At 38.1% G+C, this 20,322-nt stretch overlaps 1 protein-coding gene across 3 annotated transcripts in view; it reads right to left on the bottom strand.

Annotated features, from left to right (window-relative positions):
• Nucleotides 1–20,322, bottom strand: part of LOC130912956 (tetratricopeptide repeat protein 28-like) — a 511,674-nt gene that overhangs the window by 265,138 nt on the left and 226,214 nt on the right. The gene's annotated exons all lie outside the window — the stretch shown is intronic.

The raw sequence follows: 20,322 nt of genomic DNA, 5'->3' as shown, positions 1-20,322 counted from the left end.
TACTATTATACTGGACTGTCTCAGAAAATTAGAATACACAATATTCTAATTTTCTGAGACAGTCCTGTATATTGTTCTATGTAAAGGACGTCAGCCAAGGTCGGCCCCCCACATTTTTACCACGCCAAATCTGGTCCCCTTTGCAAAAAGTTTGGACACCCCTGCTTTAAATGGTGGATTAATGTACAGGACTGTCTCAGAAAATTAGAATATTGTGTATTCTAATTTTCTGAGACAGTCCAGTATATAGTAGTATACTATAATAATAATGCTAGAATTTTTTTTTAACAATTGTTTTGAATAATGTTGGAAAGGTGAAGTCAGTGTTCTGAATCTGTTTACTTTTCTTTTTTTCTTTTGCACTAGTGAATACGATCAGCATTTAACCTAATTGTTTATTTGTGATAAATTATTGTTATTTACATGATTATTTGTACTTTAATAAAGAATTTATGTGTCCCAAAATGGTTTTGTGAATTAATAACCCTCAACAAAAATTTCATTGCTAAATTAGTAAAAAAAAAAAATTATTAGATTAGTCGACTTAATCGTAAAACTAGTCAGCTGACTAATCAGGAGAAAATTTGTCGTTTAGGACAGCCCTAGTGTACCGGAACATATTTCCTCCACACCCTTCTCACTTTTTTAACCCCTGACCCATTAAAAGGGCCCCTGGATATGTTCTCCTGAGGCCCCAAAATTGCCAAGTCCGCTACTGCCCAACCTTAGGAAAAAATATCACAGTTTCAAGGTATTGCAATTACAGCTCTAAAATGTCTTACTTTTAGATACATAGATGTTTGATGTTTTTCCATTGAACAGGATTTTTATTTTTCAAAACACATTAGCAAAAAAACATATTTGCAAAAAGGAACATAAGTTTAATGTTAAGTTAAAATAAATAAAAAAATAACAAAAAATAACTGAAATATTCTAAATAAAACTAAGATAAATGCAGTCCTTCAGGTGAGCCTAAACCCACACCCACAGCTCAACATTATTACCATCAGAACAAAAATGAATTTTTTCACATAAAAAGCAAATGTGTATGAATTGTATCATGTTTAAATTACACACTCACTCTCTTTCTCAACACAGACAGTTGCCAGAGAAAAAAAACACCACGCTTTACCACCGCTAGAAACACTAAACACGCTGGAGTTAACTCTCGTACATGGTGGGAAACGTTCATGACAGTGTTGACTAACCTTTAATTTTTTATAAATGGAAAATCATATTGGAGGTATTGCCTCCTCGGCAGCCACCCTCCGCAAACATGTTTTACATGTCGGTTGGCTCTCCTCCTCTCAGCCGCGGCCGTCTGCAACTTTTATGTAGCCGAAGTATTCCCATACCAGAGATTTCATTTTCTTCGATGGGGGAAAAAGTTCAGGAGTTTTACCTCCTCCAACCATCATGTAGGCACAGCTGATTAATACTGAGCAACATTCGGTGGGGGGAGCTGCAAGCGAGGGATTTCTCCCTGCATTTTTGGGACATAAAAAATAGCTAATACCGTAGAGACGGTATGCCGGAAAATTTTTGCAATTTTGAAACCGTGACGTTTTCATACCACGGTATACCTTGAAACTGGTCATCGCCACATGTCTAAGGGAACGGAACAACATACATAATCCTGCAGGAAGTATTGGGTTTTTTTTTTTTTATCAACAATTGAGGTTTAGATTCATTGTTTGTCTGAACCCAATAATCAAAATAGAAACATCAACATTTTTCTTTGGTGTAACAACTAATATATTGCTAAGAGCCAAACTACCCTATCAACTACCCTTCCGTTATCTAGTTCCATTCATTCCTGAACAAAAAAACAAGTTAAATAAATAAATAAAAAAAGGGAAGTGAAAAGAAATAGTGCAGACACTGATTTACATTTCCTTCCTGGCATTTTTCATTTTCAAGTGATTACAACCAAGCACATCATATGGGGTTAATGGAGCAGGTGTCCACTTCAGAGCACTCCCTGCACCCTCTTGGCTCCAGAGCCAAGATTCTGTGCTAATTTGACTAAACAGAATCTGTAAACATTTGCTAAAACATTCAGTGCTAATACTCTGCCTGCTGCTTTATGACACTGTGCCATTGCGCATCTCATTTCTGAAGCCTTGACACAAACCTACCATACTTTCAGTGTGATGTAGTAGCGTGAAAGATAGAAAAGAGGAAAAAAAGAGGTTGAGGAAGCTGGATGAATATGAAAAATCTTTTGTATTTGTGTCTTCAGAAAATGTAATGGTGAAATAATGAAAATAATGTCAACACACATGTCAAGTTCAAGGTGTGAACTAGCTGTTACTGTGGTTTAACCAACAAAGAGCCGTGCATAATCAGTGTTGTTAATCTTACTGAAAAAAAGTAATTAATTATAGTTACAAATTACTCCTCCCAAAAAGTAATTGCGTTAGTAACTCAATTACCTGAATGTAAGAGTAATTAGTTACTTGGCAAAGTAATTGGTGATAATTACTTTTTTTTTTTTTTCCCTCAAAAAAAAAAAAAAAAAAAAAAAAAAAAAAAACCATTGGCCACACTATGTGAAGTTTTTTGTGGAGGTTTTTGGTACAATTGGCCCGAGCCCAATTCTTTACCCTAATTTACCCTTTACCCTGAATCACCTGTTAAAAGTTGTTAAAATTGCTCCCATTATTGCATTAGTTCCCTTCTCTCTACTTTCAACATATGAAAGTTTTAAAACTGTTTCATCATTTAAAGATAGATTCAAGTCAAGATTTTGCCGATTTAGAAGTATTTTAGATAAAAAGTTACTTAGGTTCGCTAGGAAGGTTCTCTACAACAGAGCCGTCCTAAAAAGCCTACTGCTTTAAGATAGCGGCTGTCTACTAACGCATTTAGAGCCATGTCCGTCATTTTGCATCTAGTTATATCTATATACAGTACATGTGATATCTACCATGTATACCATATCTACCATAACAAGCGGGCGTAGTTTGTCGGCTATCGGCTACAACGTGTATTATTGGAGCTACCTAGCATCGCGTTTGCTTGGCGTCATAACTTTCTTGCCTCCTCCCCGCTCCTGCTCTGCTCTGTCGTCTCGGTGAGTCCGTCTCCCTCAGACTTTTCGACCAATATAGTAACGCATAGTAACGCATGCCTTTCCGTCCTCAGTAACGGTAACGGCGTTGCCAAGATGAGAAAAGTAATTAATTAGATTACCCACTACTGAAAAAAATAATGCCGTTAGTAACGCCGTTATATTGTAACGCCGTTATTAACAAAACTGTGCATAATATACTGTAGTGTCTCACAAAGCCCTATTTAACAGTGTAATAATAGTGTGTAGAGCTGAAACTATTACTCGAATAATTCGAGTAACTCGATTTTAAAAATAAATCGAGGAATTTTCTCCGCCTCGAGGAATTGTTTCATTTTGCCAGCTCTAAGCATGACGGTTTGCAGGGACTATTTTTAATGCGGCACAACGCGCTGACGTCACGTGCGTAAAGAAAGAAGAGAGAGTCGGCGGATATATTTGATTTCAATCATGCATTAATACAGAGGTAATGACGAAGAAGCCGACGAAAGCGAAGAGAAAGGCACCAAGAAAAAACAGAAAATGTCAAAAATGTGGGAGCATTTCAAGCTGGAGACCAAGGCGAAAACTGTTTCATCTATTCACTTTAAGATGACGCTTGCATAACACTATCCCTTGAAGTGACACGCTGCCCCACCAACGCTTTCGCACCTCCGGCTGGAATACACGACCAACGATTTTCCCCATAACCCGGGCCCGGTGCGTACCGCCCGCCTAGCCCCGCTCCACCGAAGGCACCCCATTTACTCCGAGAGCAGAGGAGCGATACGCGGGACAAGGTAAAATTAAGTGCATGTAGCACTAATAAATAAGATTAGCACTTTGCTAACATAATGCTAGCCCTGCTGAGGGCTACGTTTCTAATAATTATGACTACTGTCGATGCGTGGCTAACGTGTCTTTCATAATGGCTTCATTTAATCTGTAAAAACAAAGCGCTGCAGAGTGCTGAGAGTGTAAAATAAAAACATAATAAAGCTAACTGTCGAGTTTAGCTCGGTAGTAGTTGATGGATAAAACACCATGTAGCACTGGTGCCTAATGTACTCCAATACAGCAAGAATCATACATTTATTTTGAACATTGCATAAACTCAAAATCCTATCAGGTATTACAATTTAGACTTAAACTTAAAACTTAACTAGAATTTAAAAATAGCTTGACACAAATGGAAATTCAATCGAAACACATGGGAAAAACACAACATGTGTGTTATGAAGTGTATTGTATTTTTTTGGTAAGAAATAAGATTTTTTTTGTTTTATAAGATCTTAAGTTTTTTTGAGTGAAAGCAGTGAATTTGTTGTTGTTTTTTTTTGTTTTGTTATTTTGTAACATCTGAAATGCAACTTTTGGCTGTTTTCAACAATGTACGTACATCTAAAATAAAGACACTTTCTAAAAATGGTTCAATACTAGGTTTTATTTCCTCATGTATATTTATTAATTGATCTTTACTTGAAAAAATATATATATGTTTTTATATGTTTTTTTATTAATTGATAGAATTTTCAGTAGAATACTCGATTACTGAAATATTCAATAGTTAAAGCCCTAATGGTGTGGAACATGAAAATGAATGATGGTGCCTTTGTCCCGTAATTCTCAAAATGAGGGGATCACACACTTACAAACAAAAGTATATGGCAGAAAACAGTCAGGTGACTTGAAGTTCCGCTCTGAGAGCCCCAATTTGGCCAACTTTCAAAATTGTCCGATTTGCATGTGTGATACATCATTGGAAAGCTTAAAATCTCAATTTTTTTAGGTGAAGAAAAATTTTGAACAGGAAAAATTAAAATTAAAAAAAAATGTTTTATAAACAGCAAAACCCTATCTGGAGGTGAGAGCACGCGAGAGCAGAATTACAGACGCCATGACTTTAACGAGAAATATATATGATACATCGCGTACTTACTTGTTTCGATCCAAAAACTCCATGTAGCGTGTATCACTGAGTGTCAAGACACAGCTGTGAATGGCCACAGCTGGATTTTGGGGGGAATTTATGGGTGAAACATGGTAACAACAAGGTGAAACAAGGGTCGCAATGCAAAAATCGCAGACATCAAGGAGTGGTCGAGATGTTCTTTTTCATATATTTACCCTTTTAAACTTTTAATTTTTTCTATTTTTCTTTGTTTGGATCGATTATTTATCATCTAATATATCGGAGAAAATGCGACAGTAACAAAAATAATACAATTAAGCGATAGTTATGAGGTAATATCCATGACTTTTTTTACAGACGCTATTTTTTTTCCTTTGTGACATCATTTGTTTAAAAGTTTAAAATATGCGAGTGAACAATTTCTTAAAGTCGTTTTTTTTTTCTTAATGAAATATTAGACATCAATTAATGATTGTAAGCTAAAAACGACAGACATATTGAATAATAAATATAAGTAATTACCTTCGTTTTATGGCTGAGTTGAAACAAAAATGTTTGCGCGACGTCTGTAAACGAGGGTTTTCAGGGTAAAACGGACAAATTAAAAATAGTTCAGGGGCTTAATGTGCCATGAATCTGCCATGGCTGCATATAGACATATTGTTCCATCAAACACAACAGTTGTTTTGGCTTAAAATACAACGGTTTCTTTTCAAAGAGGAGTGCAACAGCAGAAACTGCTTTTTCAGCCTTGTCTGTGTTTTCCGCCATATACATATAATTTTGAGATGAACTGTAAATGCCAATCATATGCATGCTCATATCATCTAGTCTCCCAGCAAAATGTAGAATCAAACAGTCGAAGAGTCTATATTCGGAAGAAAAAAAAAATAAATGGCAGTGAGCAATCATAGAGACAAAAAAACATGTTCCCATGATGATAGACTGCTTTCCCTTATGATAGCAAAAGTTTCCACTTGATTTCCCCATCTCATTTAAGCAGCATCCGAAAGATAAAAATCTTTCTTTTCCTGTTCTGAAGGCATGATGAGGGTTGCATAAAATTAGCTTCTTGATGGAGGAACATGTCCAGAGGCAAGACAGAGGACTTTGTTTCCGAAGAGTCTCCACACATTCTGCTCAACTATCCTCAAGTAACAACACAAGATAAGACATTGAAAGGAGAAAAAATAGCACCCCACATACTCTTCTAAAGATCTGTACAAGCAGTAAAAAGTACTGAATTCACAATTATCAGCTCTGTGTTGATATTTTCTGCAAATGTGGTTTAACCACCATCCAGTCCGAATTAGGGATTAGGTGTATGCACTGTAAATGTGATTTATTAGGTAAAAGAGGAGTTAAATGCTAAAATGGTGATCTCATATCTTCCATGCATGAAAACCACACAGGCCAGAACCCTTAATGCTTCCTTCACTTTCTGGTTTCCGAGTGAATTTGCAATTACACCACTCCAGCCCTTTCTTTGCACACTCTTGTGGGCTGTCAGATTCTGATATGAAGGACGTCGTGATATTGAAGGTCGGCCAGTCAGCACACTTAACCTCATTTTCCAGCACTCAGCTCTCCCAGAGAGCCTTTTGACTGGTGCCTATTTAAAAACGGGCTTCTGGTTTTTCAGGAAGTCCAGAGTTTAGAGGAGATCAGAGTAGTGCTGCACCGATTAATCTATTAACTCAAGTGATTCAATTAGGAAAAAAAAGATTCAAATTAAATTTTTCTGCTTCGAGTATTCGTTTCATTAAAGTGGCGTTGTAATGGTTTGTTTTAAAAGTGTTTGCATTTAGTTTAATGATCTGGGTGGCTACACTGCACTCTAGTGGCAACAATGAATATGACATAACTGATTTCACATGGCTGAATCCAGTTGCTCCCTGTTAAGACCAACATAAGCTAAGTTTTTGTTTGAGCTAATGTTTTTTTAATGCATTTGTAATTAAGTTTATAGGTATATTTAGCCATTTTTGTGGGAATATGTGTTTGAACCATTTGTTGAGAGCATTGTAGAAAAAAAAAAAACACGATAGAATTTGATAGCATTTAAGATCGCAGACTTTTGCGATGAAAGTTAGCCAATTGTTCTTTAGTTGTACTTACAGTGGCATGAAAAAGTGTCTTTCTGCATATACTCAGAATCAAATGTCATCTGATCTTTGTCAAAATTACACAGAAGAAAAAAAAGGTGTCTGCTTTAACTAAAGCCACCCAAAAATGTATAGGTTTTCATATTTCAATGAGGATAGAATGCAAACAATGACAGAAGGGGGGAAAATAAGTAAGTGAACCCTGTGCCTAAAGAGACTTAAAGACCAATTGAAACCAATTTTTACCAAACAATTTCGGTCAGGTGTGTGCCCAACGACTGATGAGTGGTTTAAAGCTGCCCTGACCACTATAAAACACACACCCGGTAAGAATTGTCTTGATGCGAAGCATTGTCTGATGTGCATCATGGCTTGGTCAAAAGAGCTGTCTGAAGACCTGCGATCAAGTTTTGTGGATTTGTATAAAGATGGGAAACGATACAAAACCATCTCTAAAAGCCTGGATGTTCATCAATCGACAGTCAGAGGAGTCTACAAATGTCTACAATTGTCTACAAATGGAGAGAATTTGGTACTGTTGCTTCTCTCCCATGGAGTGGCCGTCCACCAAAGATGACGCCAAGGGTTCAGCGCAGAATACTCAGAGAGTTAAAAAAAGAACCCTACAGTGTCTGCTAAAGACTCACAGAAATCACTGGCACAGTCCAATATCTCTGTGCACACATCAACTACTGTATATGTAAAACTATGGCCAAGAATGGTGTTCATGGAAGGACTCCACGGAAGAAGCAACTGCTGTCTAAAAAAAAAAAAAAAATTGTTGTCCGTTTAATGTTCGCAAAAAGGCACTTGGACACGCCACAGAAATGTTGGCAAAATATTTTGTGGACTGATGAAATTGAATTGTTTGGGAGTAAGACAAAATGTCATGTGTGGATGAAAAATGGAACAGCTCACCAACATCAACACCTCATCCCCACCGTGAAGCATGGTGGAAGGAGCATCATGATTTGGGGCTGTTTTGCTACTTCAGGGCCTGGACAATTTGCAATCATTAATGAAAGAATGAATTCAAAAGTGTATCAGGGTGTTTTGTAGGAAAACCTGAGGCCGTCTGTCAGACAGTCAAAGCTAAAAAGAGGATTGATGCTGCAACAAGACAATGATCCAAAACAGAGAAGTAAATTAACTTCAGAATGGTTTCAGAAGAGCAAAATACACGTTATGGAGTGGCCAAGTCAAAGTCCAGACTTGAAACCCATTGAGATGCTGTGGCATGACATAAATAGACAGCGATTCATGCCAGACATCCCAAGAATCTGACTGAACTACAGCAGTTTTGTAGAGAAGAATGGGTCTAGATTATTCCTGATTGATGTGCCGGACTGAGCTGCAGCTATAGGAAGCCTGTGGTTGAAGTTATTGCTGCCAAAGGGGCGGCAGAAAATATTAGATGTGATGGTTCACTTACTTATTTTCCCCCTTCTGTCATTGTTTGCATACTGTCCTCATTAAAATATGAAAACCTTTAAATGTTTGGGTGGTTTTAGTTAAAGCTGACACTGTTTTTTCATCTGTGTCATTTTGACCAAGATCAGCTCACTTTTGATGGTGAGTTTATGCAGAAATGTGAGAAATTCCAAAAGGTTCAGATATTTTTTCAAACCACTGTAGATAGGTGTTTGTTTTTTTATACCATTTGGGACTCAACTCAGGAATTTTAATTTTTTATGTTCCTAATTATTCTATTATTTGAAGTTCATTGATTAATCAACTACTAAAATAATCGACAGCTGCAGCCCTAGATCTGAGCAACTCCTGACTGTAACCGGTCGTAATGGTTTTCAATTAACCAAATGTATGGAATGAGTGTTAATCCGGCGTTGCACTGGAGTCTCGCAATAATTATTACAGTACACAAACTAATAAACCCCAGATTAGCCTACATATTTGCAAGGGTTAGGTGATGTGTCAACAATGCATTTAAGGACAAAGAGTGGAGAACAGAGTAGGAAGTAGATGGTGGTAAATTTCGTGAGACCGAAATAAAGGAGATCTGAGACAAAATAATGATGAAAAATTGAGAGGTCAGTGGGACCTTGAATGAAAGAGAAATGGGATCATGAGATAAAGAGGCAAGGAAAGGCAGGAGGAGGTGAGACAGCTCAAGGGAGATTAAGGATCATCTGCATTTTCCCTTTTCATCTCAGTTGCCATAATGACTCCTCTCTAAGGGCAGACACCAGCCCCCACTAAAAACGACACCAATCTCAATGAGTGATCTCGTGACAAATTGGGCTGAGGAGAAGGCTGCAGACTGCGAGGAGTCTATGCTAGGGCTATGATAAAACTGCAATTGGCTGCTGCAATTCTCCTCCCACTAATCTCCAACCACGAAAAAGTGGTGAACGAAAAAAAATGTCAGAAAAATGACTGTAACAGCAAAATCCACGGCGACCACCATTTTTTGAAAAATGTCTCCAATGTAGCAGCCATGCAACACAACAATATGTTGAATTCATAATAGGTCCCACGACACCAAGAAAAGCTCCAGAGCTGGAATCAAGTGTGACAAGACACAGTAATTTCGCATTGCATGTCAAACAAGAAGCTAATAGTTTGGTTTGAAAATATCATTTGACCTTATATAGAGGTCTCAGAATGAATTTTATGCTTCACAGATAACAATTTTATGCATTAATGGGCATTTGAGGGAAAAAAAGAAGCAGAAGAAGCCTACTGGAAAATTCTCTGTGTTAACTGCTTGCTCCACTTTCCTTTCACCACTACGTGAAAAGACGTTTTGTGTACAAATGTTGAAGGGCTTGAAATGCAATAGAGGAAAATAACGTTTCTGCAGGGGGGAAAGTGTCATTCTCCTATATCAAGCAGGCAGGTACGCTAATGAAATCTGTTCTACTAATGTGCTGGGCTAGCAACTTCCGTCCGACTTATCTTTACCTGCTGCAACTTTTCAAACCGAAATGTGAAAAATGGGCCAATTTACAGCTAAAGGCTGTTTCTCCCTTGGAGACATGAGCACAGACGATATGCGGAGATACAGTAGATGAGGAAAGATGATGTGCTTGAATTTAGACAGCGAGAACAAAAAAGGAAGAAGACATGAGACAAGACAGAAAGATGTTGACACTAATATTGCTGTCATCTTTGCGGAGACGAAAAATGCTTAAATTGCATTTTTGGCCCTTAAGTACTCTTAAGGCGGTTGGAGCTGAGGAGGAGGTATTGATCTTTACAATCAGTTTGCTGTGCAGGCGCCGTTCAGAAGTGTAACAAGCAGAAAGAAAAGAGGATGTCAGTCCACAGAACTTTTCGCCACTTGGAAAACTTTGAAAGAAAGACAAAGGGGTTGGCGGAAGCAGACAGACCAGAAGCGGTGGGAGGAAGGACGACAGAAACTAATATAAGAGGTCCTTTGCCATATGGTCATAATTAAATCTGAGGTCCACATGCAGCTGAAATACTTTCTCAGTCCATTGCCAGAGATCTACTACAATATTTCATGACAGGAACTTCATACATTCCTCTTTTTAACAAAAGCGTGAGCAGTTCATGTTCAATTTGGCATGTGAACTGCTGACAAAAACACTTCAAACAAAATCAAGTTTGTTGGAAGTAGTTGTTTCCGGAACACACATACCTTCATTTTTGTACTAATGTAGTACATTTTTGAGTCTAACTATGCCAGTAATGAATCGTGACAGGCATAACAGTTGAATGCTCTTCCAACAAATGGCAAACCTGTTTTGTACCTTCACCTGTTGCTATTCTTACAAACTACTAAGTCATGGCCTTAGACTTTACTATCAGTTGACAAGATAGCTCCTACTGACATTGCGCCACAGATTCCCGTAGGGGGCTGGGCCAGGCAGAGCGTCGTGTAGGCTTCCACTGCGATAAAGTCAATCACACGTTGCGTTCTAATGCCGGATTTAGGTGGAAACAGAAACAGGCCGAAAGTTTTAGAGCATACGAGCAGGCAGAAGTGTCTCAGGAGTGATTTGGTCATGTTTTCAGGGATTCATTATGATATAAAATGGCACCATGCAAGCACTTTTTCACAAACATTGTGAAAAAAATGATTTGAATGGAAAAAATAACTTTAGCGTAACTTTAGCTTGAAACATTTACGTAACATAAATGATAACTGCCTTTTTTGTTTTTTGTTTTTTGACCAACAATGCAGAGTTTTACGTTCATATCCATAGAAATTCCAGGATTTATGCATTTATTTATTTCAACTTAAAATGTTATTTGTTTTGTGATGGCTGCCAGGTTGGATTTTGTATCCATACACAATAGCGTAACTTTACATTCAAATAATCAGGTAATATTCAGCCAAAGACTGCCCATTTTGGGGCGAAAAACTAGTAATTTCGACATGTATGCGTCCATACAAAAAACCCTCGGCTTTTATGTGTTTTATTTTACGTAACATATCAATATAAAGAAGCCCGGGGGCCAGATAGCCGGCAAGACATGCAGAGGCAATAGTGACATCAGAATTCAACCTAAATAAGTTGTTCTGCATCCTTTCCTTAAGCATTAAGTTGTAAGTATTAAGTCTGATGTGAAAATTGAGTGATGTATTAGCTGTTGAAAACATATGTCAGAATTGCACTAAATTAAAAAAAAAAAATCTAATTACTTTTTCGGGCAAAAACTTATATGATATGCTAAATATTGCTATTGATTCTGAAAATATAGGTGATTATATCTGCATTTCTGTGCATCGTAGCATAAAATCTGAGAATTTTAGAGCGATTTAAGTTGCTTTTGTCAACGATGATGACAACAAAAATATTTCGTCAACGAACACATTTTTCATGTCGATTAGGAGGCGATAACAAGCAAAAAAAAAAAAAAAATGCCAATTTTCTTCTGACGAGTCGAGAACGGGACGAAAATGCGCAATAGTTTCCGTCACATGTTTATAATGTGTGACACTTTACGTGTAGTTAGCCTTCATCGTAGCATTATCTGGTTGTATCACTCATGGCGTGCTGCGCCCCTCTCCTTCTAGACTCACCAGTGTGTCATCTCCAGGCTCCATGCAGGCTTGCACACACGGTAAGATTTCTTTTCTTGGCCAGAGAGAACATGCAATGTTGCTTTAGATGTTAAAGGTCTGTGCTGAGTTACCATGGCACACTAAATGTAACTCATAGCATTAGCATAGCATTTGCATTGACGTTAGCATTTGGCTAATGCTAACGGCGAACGTCATCTACTCGCAGACAACTTTTTTTTTGGCATCCAGATGGGTATAATTAATAAAGTATAATTGTTCCTCAACCTTATTATTATTATTATTAAATATCTTACTCTCCGCGTTTTTTCGGCGCACCGCGCAGCCCGAACCATTTGACCGATCGGCACCGTTCGAATATCAAAAACGACTGAAAAATTCGTGCGACGCAGGTTTTCTTTCAAACCGCCACGAAAAATTTTCCGTTCGCCCGTTAACGCGGGTTTTTAAAAAAATTTTAATTGAGTGATTGGCACTTTTTTGCGCATTTCTTCAGCGCGCCGCGCAGCCCGAATCATTTGACCGATCAGCACCGTTCAAGTATCAAGATTTCCGGAATTTTCCGACGACGATGGCTTTTGACCCGAAAAATTTTCCGTTTGTCCGTAAACGGCAATTTTTTGAAAATTTCCAAAATGTATCTAGTTGAAAATAATGTGCTACTGTTTTCCTGCTGAGTGTGTATTCTCACCAAGTTGGCGTTCTCCTTGTAGATAGATGTTACGATATGTGTTCATCTGTCAATGCTCATTCGAAATAGTTGGAAACCTTTATTTATTTTTGGAGTAAAATTTTTAAATTTTACATTTTTAGCACATATCGACTAAAACTAGACAAATTTGTCTTGAGTTTTCGTCAACAAAAACTAGATGAAGACAAACACATTTTGAGATAACTAAAATGTGATTAAGACTAATAAGTATTATCCTCCAAGAGAGTAAGACAAAATTAAAAGGGGTGCCAAAAACAACACTGCTCAACATGCGATCCTCTCGACATCAGACGTATAATTTGACTCGTCATTTGTCTCGAAATATGATGACATGCTCAAAATAACGATGATTTTCGGCAGGGTCGCAATTTCATTGTTTTAACGCAAGATGGCAACATGGTTCCCAAGAGTTGGTACAAGTGGGGAAAAAAGGAAAACCGTGACGCTTAAAATTGAAATTTAAAAAGCGATGATTGAAAAATAGGAGCGTGGTGTACGTGTCAGTGAGTTGGCTCGACAATACAGCCAAATTCTGTCAACAGTCTTGACAATCATCAAGCAGCCATCGACCTCCGTTCGCCAGTGAGTTAAGTGGACAATAAAAACATTTTTCTTTTAATTTCTTATTAATTCATACTTTATATGTTTTACATGTCTAATTTAATGCATATTTAAATTAGACAGAACACGACTCACCGAATGCTCCCTCCCCTCCTGCACCTACACATCGCTGTCTCCTCCACCTCTGTTCGCCACTCAACAAGGTAATGTGACAATAAAAATTTTTATTACCGATTATTGTTATTATTGTATTCATTCTGATGTTTGTTTACAATTTATTTGTTTTGCTATGCGTAACTGCTATTTGTTATTGTACCTGCAGTAATAATTAAGGATTTAGCGTAGGTTTTTGGGCTGTGGAACGAATTAATCAAATTATAATGCAGTCTTATGGGAAAATCCCTCTCAACATATGACCATTTCGACTAACAAATTAGGTCCTGGAACGAATTAAATTCGTATGTAGAGGTACCACTGTATGTACACTTTGTATTCAATTAAATATTATAATGTATTCTAATGGAAAATCCCGCTCAAAATATGACCATTTCGACTTACAAACTAGGGTCCTGAAATGAATTAAATCCGTATGTAGAGGTACCACTGTATATCAAACTTTGTATTCAATGAAATAACCCCAGATTTTGCACTAAAATGTTAATGTTTGAGTACACTGATACAAGATAATCAGGATTTCAGTATTCATACCGTTAACATTTTTTTTCTTGTTGTTAAAGGTTGTTTTTTTTTCTATAAAATGTGTTTATTTACACAATAAAGGTTGGGAAGCCCTGTTTTATAGATCATGACTTTATGATTTCATTTGGTATCGCTTCAGCACACTTGGAACCAAGCCTCAACAGGTACTGGAAATACGACCTTGTCGTACCTTATTTCATCAATGGAAAGCAGTCGATAGTGAGTAGAACTGAGGTGAGCTGCGTAGGTACGGCCCCAATGAAAGGGCGCTTTGGTGGAAACATGGCTGAAAGAAATGTATTTGTACATTTTCCATTTGACTTTTGACACATCCAAAAGAAAGGATAAACTAAGGCAATCATTAGCCCTGCGAACATGCATGAATGGACTGCGTATTGCATCTATTTTAGACAGTACAGAATGTTGTGGACAAACTTTGAACTCATGAACACTGCTTTGAGAAGATGAGACCACTGGGTGCAGGAGGAGGTGGGTGGGCAGCTGGGAGGAGTATCACATCTCGAGACAACCCCCCTCTCTCTCAAGGGGCCAGTTATATTTTCCTTTGATGGTAACAGCAAAATCACCATCAGTGATTTGATTACACATAGATGGAAGGAGGGAGAAGGAAAAAAAGGAATCTTCATTAAGCTAAACCATATTTTAATCAGGTTTCAAAATTCCTCCTCCTCTTAACAGCGAACGAATCAGAATCTTTTCAATAACCCTCTGGGACTAACCATCACACAAGCTAAGAGGAGATTGGTATTCAAACAAGATCATTTGACGCTAATTTCCCAAAGAGGAAAGCACTTAAATAGGCACGCTGATCTAGACAATGAAACATTTGTATCAATTGGTAATGCCAAAAATTAAGGTCATCGCTAAGATCAAAGGTATAACAAATGTTGTTTTATGTATATTTCCTCAGAAGACAGCCGACTCTGCAACGGTTGTACCAAATGTAGTGAGAGAAATAAATGAGTCTGTCTGTATGGAAATAGGGGCTATACAAAAAGGTCCACAGCCTCATTTTCATTAGCTGTCACGCTGCATGTCAATTAGTGTTGTATCGGTCGCGAACGATTCGTTCTTTTTGAACGAATTGTTTGGGTGAACGAGACCGAACTAATCACCATCTGCACTGATTCGTTCTATGAAGTTGGTGCTTGTTCACTGCGTGGGAGGGCGTTGAGCAAGCGGCAGCGTCTTCTGACATCGCACACGACCAATCAGACGCCAGCCTCATCGCGGGCAGGGGAGGGACCGGAAACAGAATCAGGGCGTATGTCACTCACTTCCATGTGTGGCCAATGAGCAGCCAGCGTGCAGGCAGGGGGGCAAGACTGAGTTTTGTCACTTCCCGTTCAGTGACTCGGTCCTCTGGTTCCTGACCTAGCTTGCTGCTAACTTGACTTTCCAGTAATGAATATGCGGTGAACGAATCAAAAAATGAAAGGAAAGGACTTTGTCACATATTTGTTAACGTGGAGCCTATCAAATGCAGCTCAAAAAGACAAAAACACCACACAAATCTAGCGAGCATGGTTTAGTGTACTACTTTTCTCAACAGACTCGCGACTACCTATTACCACATACTATCAAATTTACAGTAATTTAAAACACGGGTAGCTACGAGGCAAGCAAATGCTGAGCTGCGGTCGCGTGACGGCAATGAAGGGGGCAAAGAACTGTCACTATAAGGAGGCTTCATGGCAGCGATATTTACCTCATATGTGCACAGAAAAAAATATTTAGTATGATCACCATAATACTGATTTGCAATGAAACGGTATATACATGTCCATTTTTCCCAAGTGTTTTAATTTTTTTTTCGTGTCAGGTGTTGGTTGGTTTGACAAATCATGCCATCATGTGCTACTCAAGCGCCCCAAAACAACGCACATGGACACGGGAGATGTCGCAATATGTCTACATTTTTCTTAACAGACTAATGAGAGTAGAAAGGCGATATCGTAAAGAGCAAACAATTATTTCTTGTCAGCATTTGACGATCTGAGATGCGGGGACGACAGGGGAGCTGACCTGATTATTTTATTTATTAATACCAGTGCAAAAATTCAATACGATCACCATAATACTGATTTGCAATGAAACTGTATATACATGTCAATTTTTTCCGAGTGTTTTTTTTTTTTTTTTTCGTGTCAGAGCGTGTCGGTCGGTTTGACAAATTATGCCAATCCGTCCATCATGCGCTACTCAAGCGCCCCAAAACAACGCACGCAGACACGGGAGATGTCGCAATATGTCTACATTTTTCTTAACAGACTAATGAGGGTAGAAAGGCGACATCGTAAAGAGCAAGCAATCATTTCTTGTCAGCATTTGACGATCTGAGATGCGGGGACGACAGGGGGAGTTGACCGGATTATTTTATTTATTAATACCAGTGCAAAAATTCAATACCATCATCTTAATACTGATTTGCAATTAAACTGTCAAATATCAAAATGTAGTATTGTCTTTATTTCAGAGCAGCACATTCGACAACTAGCTATTTACACTTATAGTTTTAACAATAGTAACTAAAAATAATAGTGATGAGCATAAAAACAAAAATACAACAGAGCGAGAGGTAAATATGATGTGTTGGTCGTTCCATATTTTGAAATTAAACTTTCGATTTATTTTTATTTTCGTGACAGCAAGCATTGTAAATGTGATCAAGAACATGCTAAAGAAAGTCCGTGCGCCCCCGACCCCAACCCCCCGCTCCCCCCACAAAAGGAAAATGTTTAACCGTGTCCTCAATCGAAATGCAAGCACGAGCCATGACTTTGAGCCCATAGAACTAGGACAGACGACGCGGAAGTTCTCCCTCGCTTTTGCAGCAGCGGGAGGGAGACGAGGCTGTCTGTGAAAGCAGAATGATATTGCCTGTCACTCATTACTGAAACTACGACGAGCGGTCAATGAGGAGCCTGTGTGCAAGAGAGAGGGAGGGACCAAGAATGTCACTTCCCGTTCAGTTATACTGCGAAGCGGTCTTTGGTGATTCGTTCGGCAACGTCACTTCCCGTTCACTAACCGAACGATTCATTTGGGCGGGGAGGGAGATGAGGGGGGCGAACGATTCGTTGAACGATTCGTTTGAACGAATCTTTTTACTGAACGATCCGGAATGGATTTGTTTACTCAAGTGAACGACAGATCCCGTCACTAATGTCAATGCAATACTCCCAAGCGTGACAAACCTGCATCATATGTACAACATAAAAAAGCAACATCCAACAGTTTTCCATTTTTTCACTACATAATAACCAATTCTTAACTGAAAATTTTGTGTTGATGAGTGCAATCTCGCAGCAAGCCAAGGCATCACAGCAGTTGCCACCTATCACAAACGACTAGAAATATAATTAGTCAATTCTGTATTTTTCCCCCCAGAAGTAAATACTGTTTTAAAGATTTAAAGATAAAATAACTACTTAAATATTCATATATTATTTCTAATTGTACAATACAAAAACTAAGCCCTACACAATTTTTAAAAGTTATACTACAATAGTAAATATTGTATACAGTGGTACCTCTACATACAAAGTTAATTTGTTCCAGGACCTTGTTTGTAAGTCAAAACCGTCGTATATCGAGCAGGATTTTCCCATATGAATACATTATAATTCCATTAATACCTACATTAAATCCTTAATGAATGCTGCTCGTACAAAAGGTGTGTGGAATGTCCGATTCTTAAATAACTCGCGATTCGTCCGTGGAAGATTCGAGAACAATTCACAAACATCAAAATTCCGATTACCTTATTTTTCGGACTATAAGTCGCACCTGAGTGTAAGTCGCACCAGCCATAAAATGCCCAACGAAGAGGAAAAAAAACCTTATATAAGTCACACAGGAGTATAAGTCGCATTTTTGGGGGAAATTTACTTAATAAAATCCAGCACATAGAGCAGATATGTTATCATGAAAGGCAATTTAAAACAAAAATACAATAGAGAACAACATGCTGAATAAATGTATAGTATGATAATGTTACATGATGCATGAACAACAAAATGCAAACGTGGCCGGCATGTTAAGGTAACATAGCTATTAGGGCTGCAGCTATCGATTATTTTAGTAGTCGATTACACTAGAAGTCCCAGCGAATTCTGGATCATGAGGAATTGCCATTGGGAAAGGCCAAATTGGCCTCTACTGGGCATTCTAGGTAACTGGTTAGTTCGAATTATCGAGTATTCGGATAAGGAACATGAAAAATTAAAATACCTGAGCTGAGCCTCAAACGCTTGAAAAATAAAAAATACCTGAGCTGAGCCTCAAACGCTATAAAAATAAAAAAAGGATCTATGTACAACAAAAGAACAATAGCTAATTTACGTAGCAAAAGTCCGCTAGCTTAGATGCCATAAAACGCGAACGCTTTTTTTTTTTTTTTTTTTACAATGCTCTTAACCAATGGTTCAGACACATATTCCCACAAAAAAACCTTGCTAATTTTACCAATAAACTAAATTACGAATGCATTAAAAAAAACATTAGCTCAAACAAAAACTTGCCTTATGTTGATCTTAACATGGAGCAGCTGGATTTAGCCATGTGAAATAAGGCAGACTAGAGGGCAGTGTATCCACCCAAATCAATACAACTAAATACAAACACTTTAAAAATAAACCATTACAACGCCACTTTAATTAAACGATTACTCGAACCAACAAAATTTAATTTGAATCTTTTTTTTAATCGAATGCTCAAGTTAATCGATTAATCGTTGCAGCACTAATAGCTATTAAAAGTTATTTAGATAACTATAGCGTAAAGAACATTCTAACAAGTTTACCAAACCATTAGTGTCACTCCAAAACACCAAAATAACATGTGAAATGATATAATAATGTGTTAATAATTTCACACATAAGTCGTTCCAGAGTAAAGTCCATGTAAAGCCAAGTAAAGCAGAACTCAAACACAGCGCAGTCTTCCAGACACTATGGGGAACGGCCACAACTAACGCTTCCTAGATACAAAACAGCAACAAGCATGGCTGACCTAACCAAGCAACCAACATATCTGTGTGATCAGACATGCTCCCAAAAATTTAAAGGCAGACATATGGAATTATTTTGCATTCGACTAGAAAATCTTCTTCTAGAAAATAGGGATTTCAAAGAATGTTGAAAGCTAATATGACTGAGCTGCTAAGCGATGCTGTAAATGAATGAAACTATGGGTGTGACATAACATCGAAATGGTGATATATCGTGATACTTCGTATCCCAAAAGGTTATCGATATGCTCCTGCAAGAATCGAGATATCATTTTAAGGTGTCAATGTCTACAAAAAAAAAAAAAAAAAAAAAGGAGCCATTAAATTGCTACCAAAATCATCCACCATAATAGTGTCTCAGTTAACTCTAAGGCTGCCTTGACGGTGCTCGACACCCAATCCATTTAGACTGGGAACGTTCGTTCATTCAAAACCAGAGCTTTCGCAGTCATTCGGTCCGATTTTCGGGGCATTTACAAGTCACTTGCTTTTCATTTTAGGGCATTTACAGGTCATTTCCTGTTGCGTTTGAGTCACTGTCTATTCACTTGGGTGATTCCCAAGTCACTTCCTGTTCTGTAAGGCAAAATAAACAGCAAGTGACCCATGAAATACCCCAAAATCAACAGGAAGTAACTGAAAATAAACAGGTAAATGACCTTAAATGGCCCAAAATTACTCATTGCCTGGCATTGGCTGCCACTGACGGCCATAGACGTTCAATCCGTTTGAACGAATGTTCATTCGCTGCCATCCTCCCAGTTCAAATGGATTGGACATCTACTAGTGATAAACTCATTCGAATTCACAGCAGAAGCTTGTTTTTCTGTTTATTAGTTTTTTTGTAGAATATCCTAGAATTTCCTGACCAATGTATCGAAAATCGTTGTATCGCTATATCAGCAGATCATCGTTATCGTGACCTTTATATCGCAAATCGTATTGTATCCTGAGGTACCAAGAGGTTCCCACTCCTAGTGATCAGACATGCTCCAAAAATTTAAAAGCAGACAAGTGGCATTATTTTGGATTCGACTGGAAAATCTTCTTCAAGAAAATAGGGGATTTCGAAGAATGTTGAAAGCAACAGAGCCAAGGTACGTCATTCCGGATCCCGACGCTATTTCACTGACACGGCACACCGGCTCTCTACAAGCAGACATGAGTAGAAATCATGCCATCGCTGTCGAATGTAGGCCGACTCGCCGTTATGTGCAATGCATTAAAACCACACGGGT

This window comes from Corythoichthys intestinalis, chromosome 3 (assembly GCF_030265065.1).
Source record: "Corythoichthys intestinalis isolate RoL2023-P3 chromosome 3, ASM3026506v1, whole genome shotgun sequence".
NCBI lineage: Eukaryota > Metazoa > Chordata > Actinopteri > Syngnathiformes > Syngnathidae > Corythoichthys > Corythoichthys intestinalis.
The sequence above is the reverse complement of the archived record's forward strand: the minus strand, read 5'-3'. Positions and strand labels throughout refer to the sequence as shown.